The sequence below is a fragment of the Oncorhynchus tshawytscha genome, linkage group LG26 (genome assembly GCF_018296145.1).
Source record: "Oncorhynchus tshawytscha isolate Ot180627B linkage group LG26, Otsh_v2.0, whole genome shotgun sequence".
Lineage (NCBI taxonomy): Eukaryota > Metazoa > Chordata > Actinopteri > Salmoniformes > Salmonidae > Oncorhynchus > Oncorhynchus tshawytscha.
This window is the reverse complement of record NC_056454.1, coordinates 12,414,374-12,431,688: the sequence shown is the minus strand read 5'-3', so window position 1 is coordinate 12,431,688 and position 17,315 is coordinate 12,414,374. Positions and strand designations below refer to the sequence as shown.

The window sequence follows — 17,315 nt, the reverse complement described above, 5'->3', positions numbered from 1 at the left end:
TAGGAATTGTCGTAGCGTAGCTCCACTCCATAAGAATATCGAGTGAGGAACACCGAAGCTTTTGGAACGCTGGCCAAGTTACTGACCGCAACTTTGTATTACTTTGGATTATGAACGTTCGTTAAATTGTAACATTGCATCAAAGTCGAAGGGCAATGTCGGCTGAAACTGGAATCTTGCTTTTGAAGGAATCTAAACAAATAGGCTATTTTCGGTGAATTTTCGGGAGATGGCAGACTAGCCTGACTTGTGCTTTTAGCACATAAGGTTACGTCTGCGCGTCCTCAACGCACTTAGTAAGTTTTACATGTAAGGTAAGTTGTTTGTTTTTATATTTTATTTGGAATATGTAGCTACCTGTAGAGAGTCTTAGGCGTAGCCTATTCTTTGGATTTGCGCGGATCCTAAATAGTACAAACGTAACCTGTAGACTAGCTACAGCCTTAGTTTTCCCTATGGGAAAGTCAGTGGATGGCACTTTCAAGTCTCTCTCACAAACTCTAGGTTAACCAGAAAATGTAAATTTATCTCTTTGAAATACTAGGCCTATAAACTATCCTTTAGGCTACCTTGTTTTTTCAATCTGGAGAGAAACGAATAATGTTCTGGAGGATAACATTTTTTTTTTTTTTTTTTCCCCCAATAGATGGGAATGCCACAATAACCTAGTAACCCAAACTCCCCTTATTAACCATGCAGAAATCGCTTCGCCAATTTCTGGTTACAAAAAAAATATAATGGTAAGCATCATTTCACTTTGTCACAAAACAAGCAAGTATAGTGTAGAAATATATTTTCCATAATTACAAATATTGTATTTTCAGCTGTTTGAAGCTGGTGTACAAAACCGAAAGTAAAAGAGCAAATACGAAATTTAAGAAAGGGAAGCATAGAACATATCTACCGCTTGTTCGACTTGCTTTCAATGAGAATGACAGATCTATAACTCGCATACCTATGTGAATTTGGTTTGGTCGCCCAAAAGTTGCATATCGCAGCTTTTAACCCAATTAAATAATCTAGTGGCAACATCTAGATAGTAGGCTACATTTGGATTTGTTTAACGCAGGCAATCAGCAGCAGAAACAGTATTAAAGCGTATTCTCCACCCCTATTTCGGTAAAAGGCTAAGGGATGGGGTTGGAGTAATGTAACCAATCTCAAATTGATAGACAGCTATGGATGCAAGGACTGACCATCCATGATACCAACATTAGTTTTAACCATGTTTTGGGGCTATATAGTGTTTGTTTACAAACATGGGAGTAAAACACCTTTCTACTTTGGGTTCTTAAGGTTTAGGACAATTGAACTAAGCTCATGAGACAAGTTTTATTCTTCAAGAATCAATGGGTGCATATCATTAATTTATTAGACCAAAAATGGATGTAGCAATTTCTGTTTGCCCCTTTAACTTCTTACAGCTACGACTTTTTATGCTCAGGGGTTAGTCATTTGTAGGTGCAAAATTACATCCAGTTTTCATGTTGTTAGTGTGCCTTTGTCATGTAGACTTTGTTGGGAGCACCACTCCTTGATTGTGTGCCTCCATTAATCCCATGCTGGGCAATAAGCATCACAATGGTCCTGTAGCTGGAGAGGGGGAAGACAATATACATACTTCCCGACATTGGGGAAAATTTGTATTTATCCCAGATTTTACCAGGTATATTGACTGAGAACACCCTCCTTCTCATTTACATCAATGACCCGGGGAATAGTTACGGGGGGATGAATGAGCCAATTGGAAGCTGGGGATGATTAGGTGGACATGATGGTATGAAGGCCAGATTGGGAATTTAGCCAGGACACTGGGGTTAACAACCCTACTCTTAAAATAAGTACCTTGGGATCTTTAGTGACTACAGAGTCAGGTCACCTGTTTAACGTCCCATCTGAAAGACGATCCCATTCAAAAAACATTGATTGCTACCTGATAGTTCACGGTTCACTTCTTTGTGTGCTTTAATTTAAAAGAGGACCAAAGAAGAGCATGCACAGACAACACACTAAGGACTTTTGGCCTCACTTGGGCTACATTACATAATATTAACACTTCTGGTGCATCATATTGATATGTATGTCCCTTCTACATAACACATACAAGTCATTAGTATCACCATTTAGAGGTCCTGCTCTTTTCAATAAACCTCTGTGGTTATATGCTCACATTGTCAGTTATTGGCTGTGAATCAATCAGTTGTCCCTTAGTTGCTTTAATGGATTCTAGTTGATGAAACAAATCATCCCATTGGCATCAGTGTCTTTCCAGTGTGTCATAAATAATCCAAGGTTAGCCTCCATTCTCAAATGAGTCAAGAGTTCACGATGATGATAATGTGTAAATGCTCAGCTGTCTAAGGTGACTAAGTTACGGTGGTGACTGTGTGAGATCATCGGGATGTGTCGAGGCAGGCATGCCTCGCTGCTTGCCGTGATCCTTGAAAGCATTATATTTTTGAAGCTGATAGTTGACGGCCCTACTGTTGACATTGTCACAGATGTGAACGATGTGTGAATTTACTTATGAAATCGACTACTAGACAGTTTGTAATACACGAAGGAGTGTTGATCACTTGTCATTTATTTTGTTGGTATCAATATTGAAGGGAATCTGTAGCTCTGACCGGTCTATAAAACAGTGGTAGAAATGGTGCATATACACTGATCAAAAATATAAACACAACATGTAAAGCATTAGTCCTGTGTTTCATGAGCTGAAATAAAAGATCCCAGAAATGTTCCATATGCACAAAAAGCCTATTTCTCTCTAATTCTGTGCACAAATTTGTTTCATTGTTAGTCAGCGTTTAAGCCTTTGTCAAGATAATCCATCCACCTGACAGATGTGGCATATCAATAAGCTGATTAAACAGCATAATCATTACACAGGTGCACTTTGTGCTGGGGATGATATCAAATCAAATTTATTTATATAGCCCTTCGTACATCAGCTGATATCTCAAAGTGCTGTACAGAAACCCAGCCTAAAACCCCAAACAGCAAGCAATGCAGGTGTAGAAGCACGGTGGCTAGGAAAAACTCCCTAGAAAGGCCAAAACCTAGGAAGAAACCTAGAGAGGAACCAGGATATGTGGGGTGGCCAGTCCTCTTCTGGCTGTGCCGGGTGGAGATTATAACAGAACATGGCCAAGATGTTCAAATGTTCATAAATGACCAGCATGGTCGAATAATAATAAGGCAGAACAGTTGAAACTGGAGCAGCAGCACAGTCGGGTGGAAGTTGAAACTGGAGCAGCAGCATGGCCAGGTGGACTGGGGACAGCAAGGAGTCATCATGTCAGGTAGTCCTGGGGCATGGTCCTAGGGCTCAGGTCAGTTGAAACTGGAACAACAGCATGGCCAGGTGGACTGGGGACAGCAAGGAGTCATCATGTCAGGTAGTCCTGGGGCATAGTCCTAGGGCTCAGGTCCTCCGAGAGAGAGAAGGAGAGAATTAGAGAACGCACACTTAGATTCACACAGGACACCGAATAGGACAGGAGAAGTACTCCAGATATAACAAACTAACCCCAGCCCCCCGACACATAAACTACTGCAGCATAAATACTGGAGGCTGAGACAGGAGGGGTCAGGAGACACTGTGGCCCCATCCGAGGACACCCCCGGACAGGGCCAAACAGAAAGGATATAACCCCACCCACTTTGCCAAAGCACAGCCCCCACACCACTAGAGGGATATCTTCAACCACCAACTTACCATCCTGAGACAAGGCTGAGTATAGCCCACAAAGATCTCCGCCACGGCACAACCCAAGGGGGGGGGCGCCAACCCAGACAGGATGACCACAACAGTGAATCAACCCACTCAGGTGACGCACCCCCTCCAGGGACGGCATGAGAGAGCCCCAGTAAGCCAGTGACTCAGCCCCTGTAATAGGGTTAGAGGCAGAGAATCCCAGTGGAAAGAGGGGAACCAGCCAGGCAGAGACAGCAAGGGCGGTTCGTTGCTCCAGAGCCTTTCCGTTCACCTTCCCACTCCTGGGCCAGACTACACTCAATCATACGACCCACTGAAGAGATGAGTCTTCAGTAAAGACTTAAAGGTTGAGACCGAGTTTGTGTCTCTGACATGGGTAGGCAGACCGTTCCATAAAAATGGAGCTCTATAGGAGAAAGCCCTGCCTCCAACTGTTTGCTTAGAAATTCTAGGGACAATTAGGAGGCCTGCGTCTTGTGACCGTAGCGTACGTGTAGGTATGTACGGCAGGACCAAATCAGAGAGATAGGTAGGAGCCAGCCCATGTAATGCTTTGTAGGTTAGCAGTAAAACCTTGAAATCAGCCCTTGCTTTGACAGGAAGCCAGTGTAGAGAGGCTAGCACTGGAGTAATATGATCAAATTTTTTGGTTCTAGTCAGGATTCTAGCAGCCGTATTTAGCACTAACTGAAGTTTATTTAGTGCTTTATCCGGGTAGCCGGAAAATAGAGCATTGCAGTAGTCTAACCTAGAAGTGACAAAAGCATGGATTAATTTTTCTGCATCAGTTTTGGACAGAAAGTTTCTGATTTTTGCAATGTTACGTAGATGGAAAAAAGCTGTCCTCGAAATGGTCTTGATATGTTCTTCAAAAGAGAGATCAGGGTCCAGAGTAACGCCGAGGTCCTTCACAGTTTTATTTGAGACGACTGTACAACCATTAAGAATAATTGTCAGATTCAACAGAAGATCTCTTTGTTTCTTGGGACCTAGAACAAGCATCTCTGTTTTGTCCGAGTTTAATAGTAGAAAGCTTGCAGCCATCCACTTCCTTATGTCTGAAAAACATGCTTCTAGCGAGGGCAATTTTGGGGCTTTACCATGTTTCATTGAAATGTACAGCTGTGTGTCATCCGCATAGCAGTGAAAGTTTACATTATGTTTTCGAATAACATCCCCAAGAGGTAAAATATATATATATAGTGAAAACAATAGTGGTCCTAAAACGGAACCTTGAGGAACACCGAAATTTACAGTTGATTTGTCAGAGGACAAACCATTCACAGAGACAAACTTATATCTTTCCGACAGATAAGATCTAAACCAGGCCAGAACATGTCCGTGTAGACCAATTTGGGTTTCCAATATCTCAAAAAGAATGTGGTGAATCGATGGTATAAAAAGCAGCACTAAGGTCTAGGAGCACGAGGACAGATGCAGAGCCTCGGTCCGATGCCATTAAAATGTAATTTACCATCTTCACAAGTGCCGTCTCAGTGCTATGATGGGGTCTAAAACCAGACTGAAGCATTTCGTATACATTGTTTGTCTTCAGGAAGGCAGTGGGTTGCTGAGCAACAGCCTTCTCTAAAATTTTTGAGAGGAATGGAAGATTCGATATAGGCCGATAGTTTTTTATATTTTCTGGGTCAAGGTTTGGCTTTTTCAAGAGAGGCTTTATTACTGCCACTTTTAGTGAGTTTGGTACACATCCAGTGGATAGAGAGCCGTTTATTATGTTCAACATAGGAGGGCCAAGCACAGGAAGCAGCTCTTTCAGTAGTTTAGTTGGAATAGGGTCCAGTATGCAGCTTGAAGGTTTAGAGGCCATGATTATTTTCATCATTGTGTCAAGAGATATAGTACTAAAACACTTGAGCGTCTCTCTTGATCCTAGGTCCTGGCAGAGTTGTGCAGACTCAGGACAACTGAGGTTTGGAGGAATACGCAGGTTTAAAGAGGAGTCCGTAATTTGCTTTCTAATAATCATAATCTTTTCCTCAAAGAAGTTCATGAATTTATCACTGCTAAAGTGAAAGTCATCCTCTCTTGGGGAATGCTGCTTTTTAGTTAGCTTTGCGACAGTATCAAAAAGGAATTTCGGATTGTTCTTATTTTCCTCAATTAAGTTGGAAAAATAGGATGATCGAGCAGCAGTAAGGGCTCTTCGGTACTGCACGGTACCGTCCTTCCAAGCTAGTCGGAAGACTTCCAGTTTGGTGTGGCACCATTTCCGTTCCAATTTTCTGGAAGCTTGCTTCAGAGCTCGGGTATTTTCTGTATACCAGGGAGCTAGTTTCTTATGAGAATTTTTTTTAGTTTTTAGGGGTGCAACTGCATCTAGGGTATTGCGCAAGGTTAAATTGAGATCCTCAGTTAGGTGGTTAACTGATTTTTGTCCTCTGGCGTCCTTGGGTAGGCAGAGGGAGTCTGGAAGGGCATCAAGGAATCTTTGTGTTGTCTGTGAATTTATAGCACAACTTTTGATGTTCCTTGGTTGGGGTCTGAGCAGATTATTTGTTGCAATTGCAAACGTAATAAAATGGTGGTCCGATAGTCCAGGATTATGAGGAAAACATTAAGATCCACCACATTTATTCCATGGGACAAAACTAGGTCCAGCGTATGACTGTGACAGTGAGTGGGTCCAGAGACATGTTGGACAAAACCCACTGAGTCGATGATGGCTCCGAAAGCCTTTTTGGAGTGGGTCTGTGGACTTTTCCATGTGAATATTAAAGTCACCAAAGATTAGAATATTATCTGCTATGACTACAAGGTCCGATAGGAATTCAGGGAACTCAGTGAGAAACGCTGTATATGGCCCAGGAGGCCTGTAAACAGTAGCTATAAAAGTGATTGAGTAGGCTGCATAGATTTCATGACTAGAAGCTCAAAAGACGAAAACGTCATTTTTTTTTTTTTGTAAATTGAAATTTGCTATCGTAAATGTTAGCAACCCCTCCGCCTTTGCGGGATGCACGGGGATTATGGTCACTAGTGTAGCCAGGAGGTGAGGCCTCATTTAAAACAGTAAATTCATCAGGCTTAAGCCATGTTTCAGTCAGGCCAATCACATCAAGATTATGATCAGTGATTAGTTCATTGACTATAATTGCCTTTGAAGTAAGGGATCTAACATTAAGTAGCCCTATCTTGAGATGTGAGGTATCATGATCTCTTTCAGTAATGACAGGAATGGAGGTGGTCTTTATCCTAGTGAGATTGCTAAGGCGAACACCGCCATGTTTAGTTTTGCCCAACCTAGGTCGAGGCACAGACACGGTCTCAATGGTGATAGCTGAGCTGACTACACTGACTGTGCTAGTGGTTGACTCCACTATGCTGGCAGGCTGGCTAACAGCCTGCTGCCTGGCCTGCACCCTATTTCATTGTGGAGCTAGAGGAGTTAGAGCCCTGTCTATGTTGGTAGATAAGATGAGAGCACCCCTCCAGCTAGGATGGAGTCCGTCACTCCTCAGCAGGTCAGGCTTGGTCCTGTTTGTGGGTGAGTCCCAGAAAGAGGGCCAATTATCTACAAATTCTATCTTTTGGGAGGGGCAGAAAACAGTTTTCAACCAGCGATTGAGTTGTGAGACTCTGCTGTAGAGCTCATCACTCCCCTAACTGGGAGGGGGCCAGAGACAATTACTCGATGCCGATACATCTTTCTAGCTGATATGCACGCAGAAGCTATGTTGCGCTTGGTGATCTCTGACTGTTTCATCCTAACATCGTTGGTGCCGACGTGGATAACAATATCTCTATACTCTCTACACTCGCCAGTTTTAGCTTTAGCCAGCACCATCTTCAGATTAGCCTTAACGTCGGTAGCCCTGCCCCCGGGTAAACAGTGTATGATCGCTGGATGATTCGCTTTAAGTCTAATACTGCGGGTAATGGAGTCGCCAATGACTAGAGTTTTCAATTTGTCAGAGCTAATGGTGGGAAGCTTCGGCGTCTCAGACCCCGTAACGGGAGGAGTAGAGACCAGAGAAGAATCGGCCTCTGACTCCGACTCGCTGCTTAATGGGGAAAACCGGTTGAAAGTTTCTGTCGGCTGAATGAGCGACACCGGTTGAGCGTTCCTACAGCATTTCCTTCCAGAAACCATGAGAAAGTTGTCCGGCTGCGGGGACTGTGCCAGGGGATTTATACTACTATCTGTACTTACTGGTGGCACAGACGCTGTTTCATCCTTTCCTACACTGAAATTACCCCTGCCTAACGATTGCGTCTGAAGCTGGGCTTGCAGCACAGCTATCCTCGCCGTAAGGCGAGTACAGCGGCTGCAATTAGAAGGCATCATGTTAATGTTACTACTTAGCTTCGGCTGTTGGAGGTCCTGACGAATCATGTCCAGATAAAGCGTCCGGAGTGAAAAAGTTGAGGAAAAAATAAGTATATGAACGGTAATTAAAAAGTGAAAACCGTAAAGTTGTCAGGTAGCAAAACAGGTTGGCAACAAAACGCACAACAACTCGAAAACAAGCCTGCAAGTTGTGACCGGAAAATAAATAAAATTGCCACTCTAAACATGATGTCTCAAGTTTTGAGGGAGTGTGCAATTGTCATGGCTGCAGGAATGTCCACCAGAGCTGTTGCCAGAGAATCCAATGTTCCATAAGCCATGTCGTTTTAGAGAATTTGGCAGTATGTCCAACCACCCTCAGAACCGCAAACCACGTGTAACCACGCTAGCACATCCGGCTTCTTCACCTGCGGGATCGTTTGGGGGGAGCGGGAGCGGGTGCTGAGGATTATTTCTGCCCATAATAAAGCCCCTTTGTGGAAAAACTCATTCTGATTGGCTGGGCCTGGCTCCCAAGTGGGTGGGCCTATGCCCACCCATGGCTGCGACCCTGCCCAGTCAAGTGAAATCCATAGATTAGGGCCTAGTGAACTTATTTCAATTGACTGATTTCCTTATATGAACCGTAACTCAGCAAAATCTGACATTTTTGCATGTTGCCTTGTATGTTTTTGTTCAGTATAATTGATAGAATTTGCTTTGAAAGTTGTTCAGAATAGCAGAGCTGTGCTGGATGTTTGTACCTACTAATGGAGCTGTATGACTGACTGGGTGAGTGAGAGGTTAGTGATCTGGAGAGTGTCTCGCTAGTTTAGCTGATTCCTTGCCTCTTCACTGGGGTCATGTTGCCTTTGTGGGCGCCTGGTGAGCTCAGTGACTCGTGTCCTGGAGTCTGCTGATAAGCGGTCAGATAGCGGGACGTCAGTCTGGACGGAGACACGGGTCAGACCCAAGGGGCGCTCAGGGCTCCTGCTCTAGTCAACTGAGGTGAAGGGTCTGACTTGATCTTGCCTGCTCACCCATAACGCCCTGATTAGCGCTCTTTCTCCAGTGTCCTTCCTGACAATGTAATCATTGTGCTTTGGCCCAATGACACTGGTGAATGTTGGGAAAATCTCTGGTAGGCTGCTCAGAAATGTAGGACTCCTATTTTTTTTCATGAAGATGTTCATTTAATGTTGTCACAGTTAACGACAGTTAACAACTCCGTTTAAAGCAGTGGAACAGGTTTACTAAAGCTCCTTTGATGGTGGAACAAAACGTATTGTTGTAATGATATTGCCAATGTGATTCTGGATATTAACATGTTTGTCAGCGCCATAATGATTTTTCTAACTTTTAAAAATTTTAATTGTGGACTTTTATCTACTAGATCAGGGTTTCCCAAGCTTGGTGCACGTTTTGGTTTTGGTGGCACATTTTGGTTTCATCTGGGTCCCAGGACCGAGGTTGGGGAAACCCTGTACTAGATGATAGTAGATTCACAGTGTAATTTCTAGATGCTGTTTGAGTCATCCACGGTTTACCTACTGGGCTGTTATGCCTAAGTGCAACCAGTAGCGTTCTATTTTCTGATCAAGGCCATTTCAACTCCATGTGTTCATGTTGGGTTAGTGGGTTCAACACAACTCGTTTCTGACCCAACATGCTGTTTTAAACCAATTTCTAATTCTCTCCCATAATCATTACTTCTACATTACATGATATCCACTTTCTATCGGAGCAGATGTACTGGCCTTTCCTCCCCAGATCCATTCCGCAGCTGCTCTTTTAGAGCACCGTAAAGTGCATAATTTGCCCACAGAGGCCCTGAACAGTTCGGAAAACAGAGGCGAAAGAGAAGAGAAGGGGGAAACAGTCCTCCGACAGCAATCATTTCTCTGTACACAGTCATTTGGCTGTCAGAAACAGCAGGCAGTATAGGCTGGAGCATTATGAGAGCAAAGCAGAGAGAGAAGAGCTTGCCTTGCTCTGTGTGTGAGAGAGAGAGAGCCATGACTGGCCTGCGGGAGGATAAGGTTACACACACTGTCATTAACAACAGACTGTGCCGTCCACAGAGACACAGAGCTTCAAGTCTGAGCAGGAGTCTGGGGCTGGCTCAGGCGCAGTGGTGTAGGTAGATCCGTCTCAAATCAGCCTGGGAGGGTAAGAGAAGAGGTGTGTGTAACTATGTGTGTGGTTGGTTGCATCCCTGTGTGTATGAATGTGCGTGTGTGGGAGGGAGGGACCTGTGTGTATGAATGTGCGTGTGTGGGAGGGAGGGACGGATGGAGAAAGGGAGAGAGAGAGTGGGAGCGGGGGGGGCAGGACTTGGCAGAGACTCCAGCAACGGAGCAGCAATCTCTTTAAGGACCCATCAGCTGCGAGGCTGGCGCTGCTGACCATGTGTGCCCGGCGCTGACATGCGAGTAAGTTGTGCTTTTAATTTTCTATTTGGATTAGCAGTAGAGCTGACAGTTGTGGAGGCAGTGGGGTTGCGGAGGAACACAGCATATTGGTCGCTTGGCCTGTTTTACCCCTGTGTCCACTGCTTTTTAGGACGTGGCCTCTGTCTGCATGTTATTTTTAGTCGAAATCCTTGAGGCTTTAATAATCATAAGCCTTGTGCAGCCGAAACATATTAGGATGAGTGTAACCTAGTCGTCTGGGGCCTGGCGGGCTCTGCAGCCTCGGCTCAGTGCGAGACAGGAAGTCAGGCAGAGAATGTCTGTGCCCCAGCCAGACTTTGGTCCTACTTCTGTGTGTGTCTGCTCCTGCCGCCGGGTGCCTCTCCTTTGGTGGCTCTCCAGTGGGTTATTGATTTCTGTTTCTATCCTCTGCAAATGTGGGTGAAAAGCAAATGGAGACGGGAGTCTGCCGTCTGCGCAGCCTAGAGCAGACACAGATCCGCAGTGTTCCTGGCTCCTCGCTCTCCCATTACCCCGAGACTGCACTGGAGACAGTCTGCAATACACATTTTATGAGCGCTTCACTCGCTTCAGTGCTCTTATTGCTCAGCTGTTAGAGGGGGAAAGTTATGGCTCTGTTTGGTTTCTCTGCCTTTATTTGCTCTCCATTCCTGGGCTTTGGAGTGGATATAGAATACTAATAGAATTAAAGCTGCAATATGTTGTTTTTTTGGGTGATCCAACCAAATTTACATTGATCTGTCATTCTCATTGAAAGCAAGTCTAAGAAGCAGTAGATCTGTTCTATGTGCACTATTTCTATGCTTCCTGTACTTCTGTTTTATTTTTGTGTTTTGTACACCAGCTGAAAATACAATAACCTTGGTTATGGAAAATATATTTCAGTGGTTTAGATGCTTGTTTTGTCATAAACTGAAATTAGGTGAACTTAGAATTTTACAACCAGAAAATGGCGGAGCGATTTTTGCATAGTGTGCTTTTTTTTAAAGGATTGTAATTGCAGGTTAAATTCCCTAACATGCTGACTACACCATCCACGCCATCGAGCACATGTTGATTTTTATCCATCCGCGACAGATGCGATCAGGACACGCAGGTTAAAATATCAAATCCAACTCTGAACATACAGTATATTAATTTGTCGAATCGCATGAAACATTCTTGGACATTTAAAGATCGCTAGCTGTCGCAAGCTAGTTTGTCCTGGGAGATGAACATTGGGTTGTTATTTTACTTGACATGCATATTGTCCTCTTTTTAGCTGGTTCTTTGTAGAAGTTTGACCTGGAGTCTAGGGTGTCTTCCCACTCTACCCCGAGGGGGTGAGAATGCGCATTGGTTGATGAAATGTCAGTTCCTTATGTTAAACATTTTTACGAAGACAAATATTGATTCTTCATGTTCTAAATAGTTCAGTGGGGTATTTCTCTAACATTTCATTGACAGTATATCCAAAAAGTCTAATTTTTGTAACCGAATACATCCGATAATGATCACCGAGCTCTGTTGACAGAACGGTGCAACCTTTGGAGACTTTTGTGGGGGTCATCTTCAAAGTAGTTTCTGCGGGTCGCAAAAAGCTGAATTAGCAAGACACGAGCTGAGTTAAATGTAAAAGGCTTTGAAAATACAAAGCTAGTGGTATGCTCAGTGCTTTGTTGACATTTATAGTTCCTTTTGTTTCCGTATGTTGCATTGAAAGTGGCTAATATAGCGTTGATTTGATCACAATTGTCACAGTGAAGGCAACTGTTGATAGTGTTAACAGGGAAAACTAGAATCTCATAACCAATCAGTGCTGCAATAGGCCTATATGCAAATTGACCATTGCCATATATGGATCTGTGCCATTTACTTCGATCCGACTGTGTTTACAACTGTGGTCGTGAGTAGATGAGCTTGTTGTCAGATCAAAGCGAGAGCTACATGTAGCCACCTGTGTAAATTGTTGTTATATATCCTTTGCTAGTTAGTGAGTTATGAGCCCAGCTATAGATCATTTGTAGTCAGTAATAAGGGAGGGATTGCTTCCTACAATAGCACAAAATGTGTACATTTCTAGACATCTTCGAAAAGAGAGTCCAGTAAAGAGCTTTTTATGTCTTAAAGGGGCAGTGTTGTATTTTGAGACAGGCTTTTAGAAGCTAAGTAGCCAATAGGCAGAGGGCAGCATCCATTTGTTTGATTCTCTGTAATAATGGTATGGGAATAATAATGCATTTTATTTTGTAAAGTGGTTCCTTGCATCAAACAACACAACACCATTTTCAGTCACCTCCTTGTCTGAAGGACAAGTGGATAAAGAGCATAATGTCAAACTCTGCATTTTTTTTTTTTCTTCAAAAGTCTCATGGGATGTAGGCCTATGTTGCACACCACACATTGGCTGACCCTATAGGCTGAATGATAGAACAGCTATTTCCATGTTAAAATGTTATGGGATGCGTTTTCTCCATTTTGTTTTTGATGGTAGGCCACTCTGATAGGTCTACATTATGATAAAATAGCCACAGTAGCCTACTTAGCCACTGTTATAACAGAGGGTACGGCCTCAGTGTTCACAGTAAATGTGCGCTGGAAGTTGTACAGAATTTTCACAACGTTCAAGTTTTGTGCTCAGCAGACCCTGAAAATGTTCTCATTGTTCAGCCTGACTGACACGGCGCTGTGCAATTTTTGGACCCCTTTCTCTCCCCCCTAGCTTCCGTTGATTTAGTCAGCCTAATTTTGCCCATCCTAAAAGGGTTAAAAACTCCAATAATCTTTGAACGGATTATGATAGAGACATGAAGTTTGGACCATTGTTTTTCTTAGATTATCTACATAATTAACATATTTGAAATATGCCTTTTTGATTGGACACCCTACCGAGTCAATCAAAATTGTCTTTCTCTACTCTGACGATTTTAATCCACCGTTTAAAAAGGGAAACCTATTTAGTTTTTAAGTTGTCTTTAACCTCTCCTTGTTTGTTTTTCAAGCATCCACGTGGGTTTGTAACTACCTGATATCCAATAAGGAGGGGGTTGCTGCGCGTGGAGCATCTGAAATAGAACCGAGTTCTATTTGAGTTCTGGGCTACGCAGACACTCGTTCGCGCGCCGGGGGTGAAATGATTTAAAGTGTATGTGTACATTTGTTATGCGACGCTCACTCGCAGCGCGGCCGGTGTGTGATTGAGCAGTGACCTCTGTTTGATTGATCCCTTGATATGTTTGATTGGAAACTGATATGATATGTTTTAAAAGTTAAGTCTGTGTTTTGGAAAGTTTTAAATGAGCAGTGTTAGAGTAAGGCCTATACGTACGATTTTGTGGGATCTGTCCTAATACCTACAGTAGGTAACGAGCCGGTGGTAGAAGATAAAACCGAGGCAGCCATTTTTTGGCATGGTGTGTAAATACTCCAAAGTATCATAGTACACGAGTTTGAGAACCCTAGCCTCTCCTCTTGCAAACAAATATGTTTCCCGGATTTACGTCTCAAGACTAGCGTTAGTCACACTCATTAATATCAAACGTGTGTTTGTGCTGTGCTGCAGTTCGACTTGGACCTCCTTGTCTGTTGTGTGCTGCTGTTAGTTGTCTCTCCATGGCCTTGTGAGGAAGCTGGGTTAAACGTCTGATGGAGGCCAAACACTAAATATTTTAGAAAGTAAATAGACCCCAAATCTGTCACTCTCACCTGTAATGACATTATGTTCCCAAATTATTAAAACCTCATAACCAAGACAACAGGCATCTACAGTGCCACCATTTGACTTGCATATGTGCCTAAATATTTTGCTGTGTGACCTGGAATTTCAATTTAAGGAGTGCTAGGATTCTAGTTGTATTAGCAAAAAAATTTTTTTTGTTCTCCTTCATTTTTGTGTGCACCTACTTTTTTTCCAACTTAGGCACGCACATGACCCTTGTAGGAAGAACCAAAAAAAAGGGTCAGCTTAGAGCCCTGGATAATGCTATTGAACAGTGCCACTTTTGTGTGCTTCAAGATCACTGCGAGAGGAGATCCAATTATACTGTCCCGTCAGCTATCCTCTGTAATTGAAGGAGCAATTGACTATCAGGAATACCAGGTCATAAAGCTTCCATTGACAGGAGGGTGCGACTGTGATGGTCCAGCTGCAGTAGTGCTGTGTGGTACTCAGCCAGCGTGGGAAGACTCACGCTGACATGGAGGGCGTGGGGTGGTGTGTGTGTGTGTGTGTGTGTGTGTGTGTGTGGCTTGGGGGACTGGTCTTGTTAAACCCGCTCTCAACGGCGAAGCTCACTTTCTGCCACAGGACATAGAGTCAATAGAAACGTATTGAAATTCCCTCTGCTTGGTGATGTCGCCTACGATTCTTCTCGTTGCTTCCATACTGTAATTTTAGAGTCTTTTTTTTTTAATAAGAGGTTTCTCCTCTCATAGCCCACTTGATCTTTGTCCGCGAGCCCAATGTGACCAATCAGGTCTGACAGTGGAGAAGAGGTGGTACAAATCAGGGTGCTATTGGAGGGCTCTGACGCTCCAGCACACTGATCTTTGTCAGAGGGTCAATCGGAGGGAGAATGTTTGTGCATTCCACTTTCTGCAAACATTGCTAAAGGTCATAAAGACAGTGTTTGAATTGGCCGTGGCGAGTGTTGTGATGGTGGTCCTACAATGAACTCCGCAGTGCCATGGTGACTGCTGCCCGGTGCAATATGCTGACTTCTTGTCTTGAATGTCTTCTCGAAGCTATAAACTTTGTTCTTGAATAATTACCCTTGATTCATCTCTGTAGCACAGATCACTTTTATTTAATTGTTCTGGGGTTCTCGTTGCTTGGGGTTTTCGAACATTTTAGAGCTTCTGTGGTGGTGCAGTCGTTAATTGTTTTCTTTCTTGCTCTCGCGTCTCACCTGTGCAACGTGTTAACGGTTGAGGCTGAAGATCCTCTGCTGCATTCGATGGAATCAAAACACTTGCTTTGCTGTAGCAATCTGTTTCCCCATCTCCTCACTCCCAATGTCATTTCAAAGTGAACAAGGTTGTCTGACCACATCAGTAGTCCCTGCCAACACCATCCCAGGGTATCATGAGTTGTCCGATAAGAAATCAAACTTCATTTTTTTAAATACCTTTTATTTAACCAGGCAGTGGGAACAAACTCTTATTTTCAATGACGGCCTAGGAACAGTGGGTTAACTTCCTTATTCAGGGGAAGAACGACAGATTTGTACCTTGTCAGCTCGGGGATTCGATCTTGCAACAAGTCCAACGCTCTAACCACTAGGCTACCTGCCGCCTAATTTTACTTCGTGACGAGTAGGTCATCTGAGACAAAATGGTTTCAGGAGGGTCTCTCTAGGCATTGTCCAAGCCAAAATGATGGAGGGGAAATAGTACTGCTGAAAGGAAATGCATCTCTTGATTTTAAATGATCTAATACATGGGCCCCTGTGTGTGTGTGTGTGTGTGTGTGTGTGTGTGTGTGTGTGTGTCTGTCAGAAATGACCCTTTCTTGCACCGTATCCTGGAACCAAACCTGCTGCGCTCACTCGCCTCTTACCAGGACAGGAGTGTCAGTATTGTGATTTTACAAGAAAAGGGCCATTTTGCATTCGATTACATTCCTTACATTGTGAGAGAGTCGGCTGCTGAGTTGAAGTCCTAGAGAGAGAAAGGAACGATAGCTCCGACAGGGCCAGAATGAACTGAATGGGGTAGGGCCACGGAGGGCTGCCTGTGGGCTTTTCACTTTATCTCTTTTAATCTCCCATTTGATGAGGCCCCTGGCAAGGGTGGAGCAGACCTTCCATAGGTTAATGAGTTTTTCAGATTTAGTGTGATTATGGCAACCCCCAGTTGTTAGCTGTCTAGCACGCTGTAATTAACTATCATGGCCGAGTTGTTTTCAGTCCCGGAATTATTTTTGACTGTTTGCTCTGTAAAAGCTCATCTGTACATTTTTTTCTTTCTTTTGTTTGTTTTTGTTGTAGGATGACACGTTCTCGAAGTGCAATGTACAAAATGTGGCATAAATTCATTATTAAAATTATAATTTTAAAAAATTGCATAGCTGAATGCTGAAAGAATGTTGATTTAGCCATTGGATGAGTTGAACAGCAGGGCCTGGGTGCGACATAAGTCGTTCTTGGTTTTAAGCACTACACTTCCAAGTTAACAGGAGCATTTCTCTGCTGCTCAACTGGAAGCAAGGACATTTTCTTCCCTGCTCCTAGTACACTAATACTCAACACATCTAAAAACATCCTGTGTGTGTTGAAGTCACAACATTTTTCAATTTGAATGTGCAATTGTTTTGTGTTTTGTATGGCATTCTGCATGTCACAACCAGTCGTGGGCTGCAGTCTGTTGTGCAGTTATGAGAGACGCCTTTTCCCCAAATAACCTATAGTATTTATATTTGCCGTAGCTGCACCTGTCTAACCAAGGCTATTTTTGGTTCTCTCTCTTTGAGAGTTTCCAGACAGGTCTTGTAAACAACCAAATAAACACTGCGATCCTATGTCAGCTTGACTTTGTTCATCCTGATTCACTTGGCTGTTTGGCTGCAAGCAGAGGCTGCCCCTTTGATCCGATCTGCTGTGCTAGTCTGCTGTGTGAATGCCAGGTGAGCACAGACAGACCGAGGGCTAATTCGCCCTCTGCGCTGTCTGTGTCACACCCACGCTCACCTCGGAGCGGGCCATCTCCGTCTCTCTGGTGTCGTACTCTTTGGTGAGTGGGACGGGGACATGTTATGTAGAGGCATGGGCTCCGGAGCAGGCCAGACTTGGTCGGCTATGCCCAGTTCTCCCTCCCTTCGGCTCCCCTGGTGCTGGGCCTATTTGTGCCATGGTAACTATGCCAGCACCAGCTCAGACACAGATTCTACCTCCTG

General features: G+C 43.8%; 1 protein-coding gene across 3 annotated transcripts in view; it reads left to right on the top strand.

Moving 5' to 3' along the window:
- LOC112225176 (activin receptor type-1) overlaps positions 1 to 17,315 on the top strand; it is a 40,533-nt gene continuing 23,218 nt past the window's right edge. Inside the window, exon 1 of one of the 3 annotated variants that reach the window (XM_024388862.2) lies at positions 1 to 296. The gene's annotated coding sequence lies outside the window, so the exon portion shown is untranslated. Of the gene's footprint in view, positions 315 to 10,365; positions 10,445 to 17,315 lie in introns of those variants that run through there. The other 2 variants (XM_024388861.2, XM_024388863.2) reach the window with 2 other exon arrangements.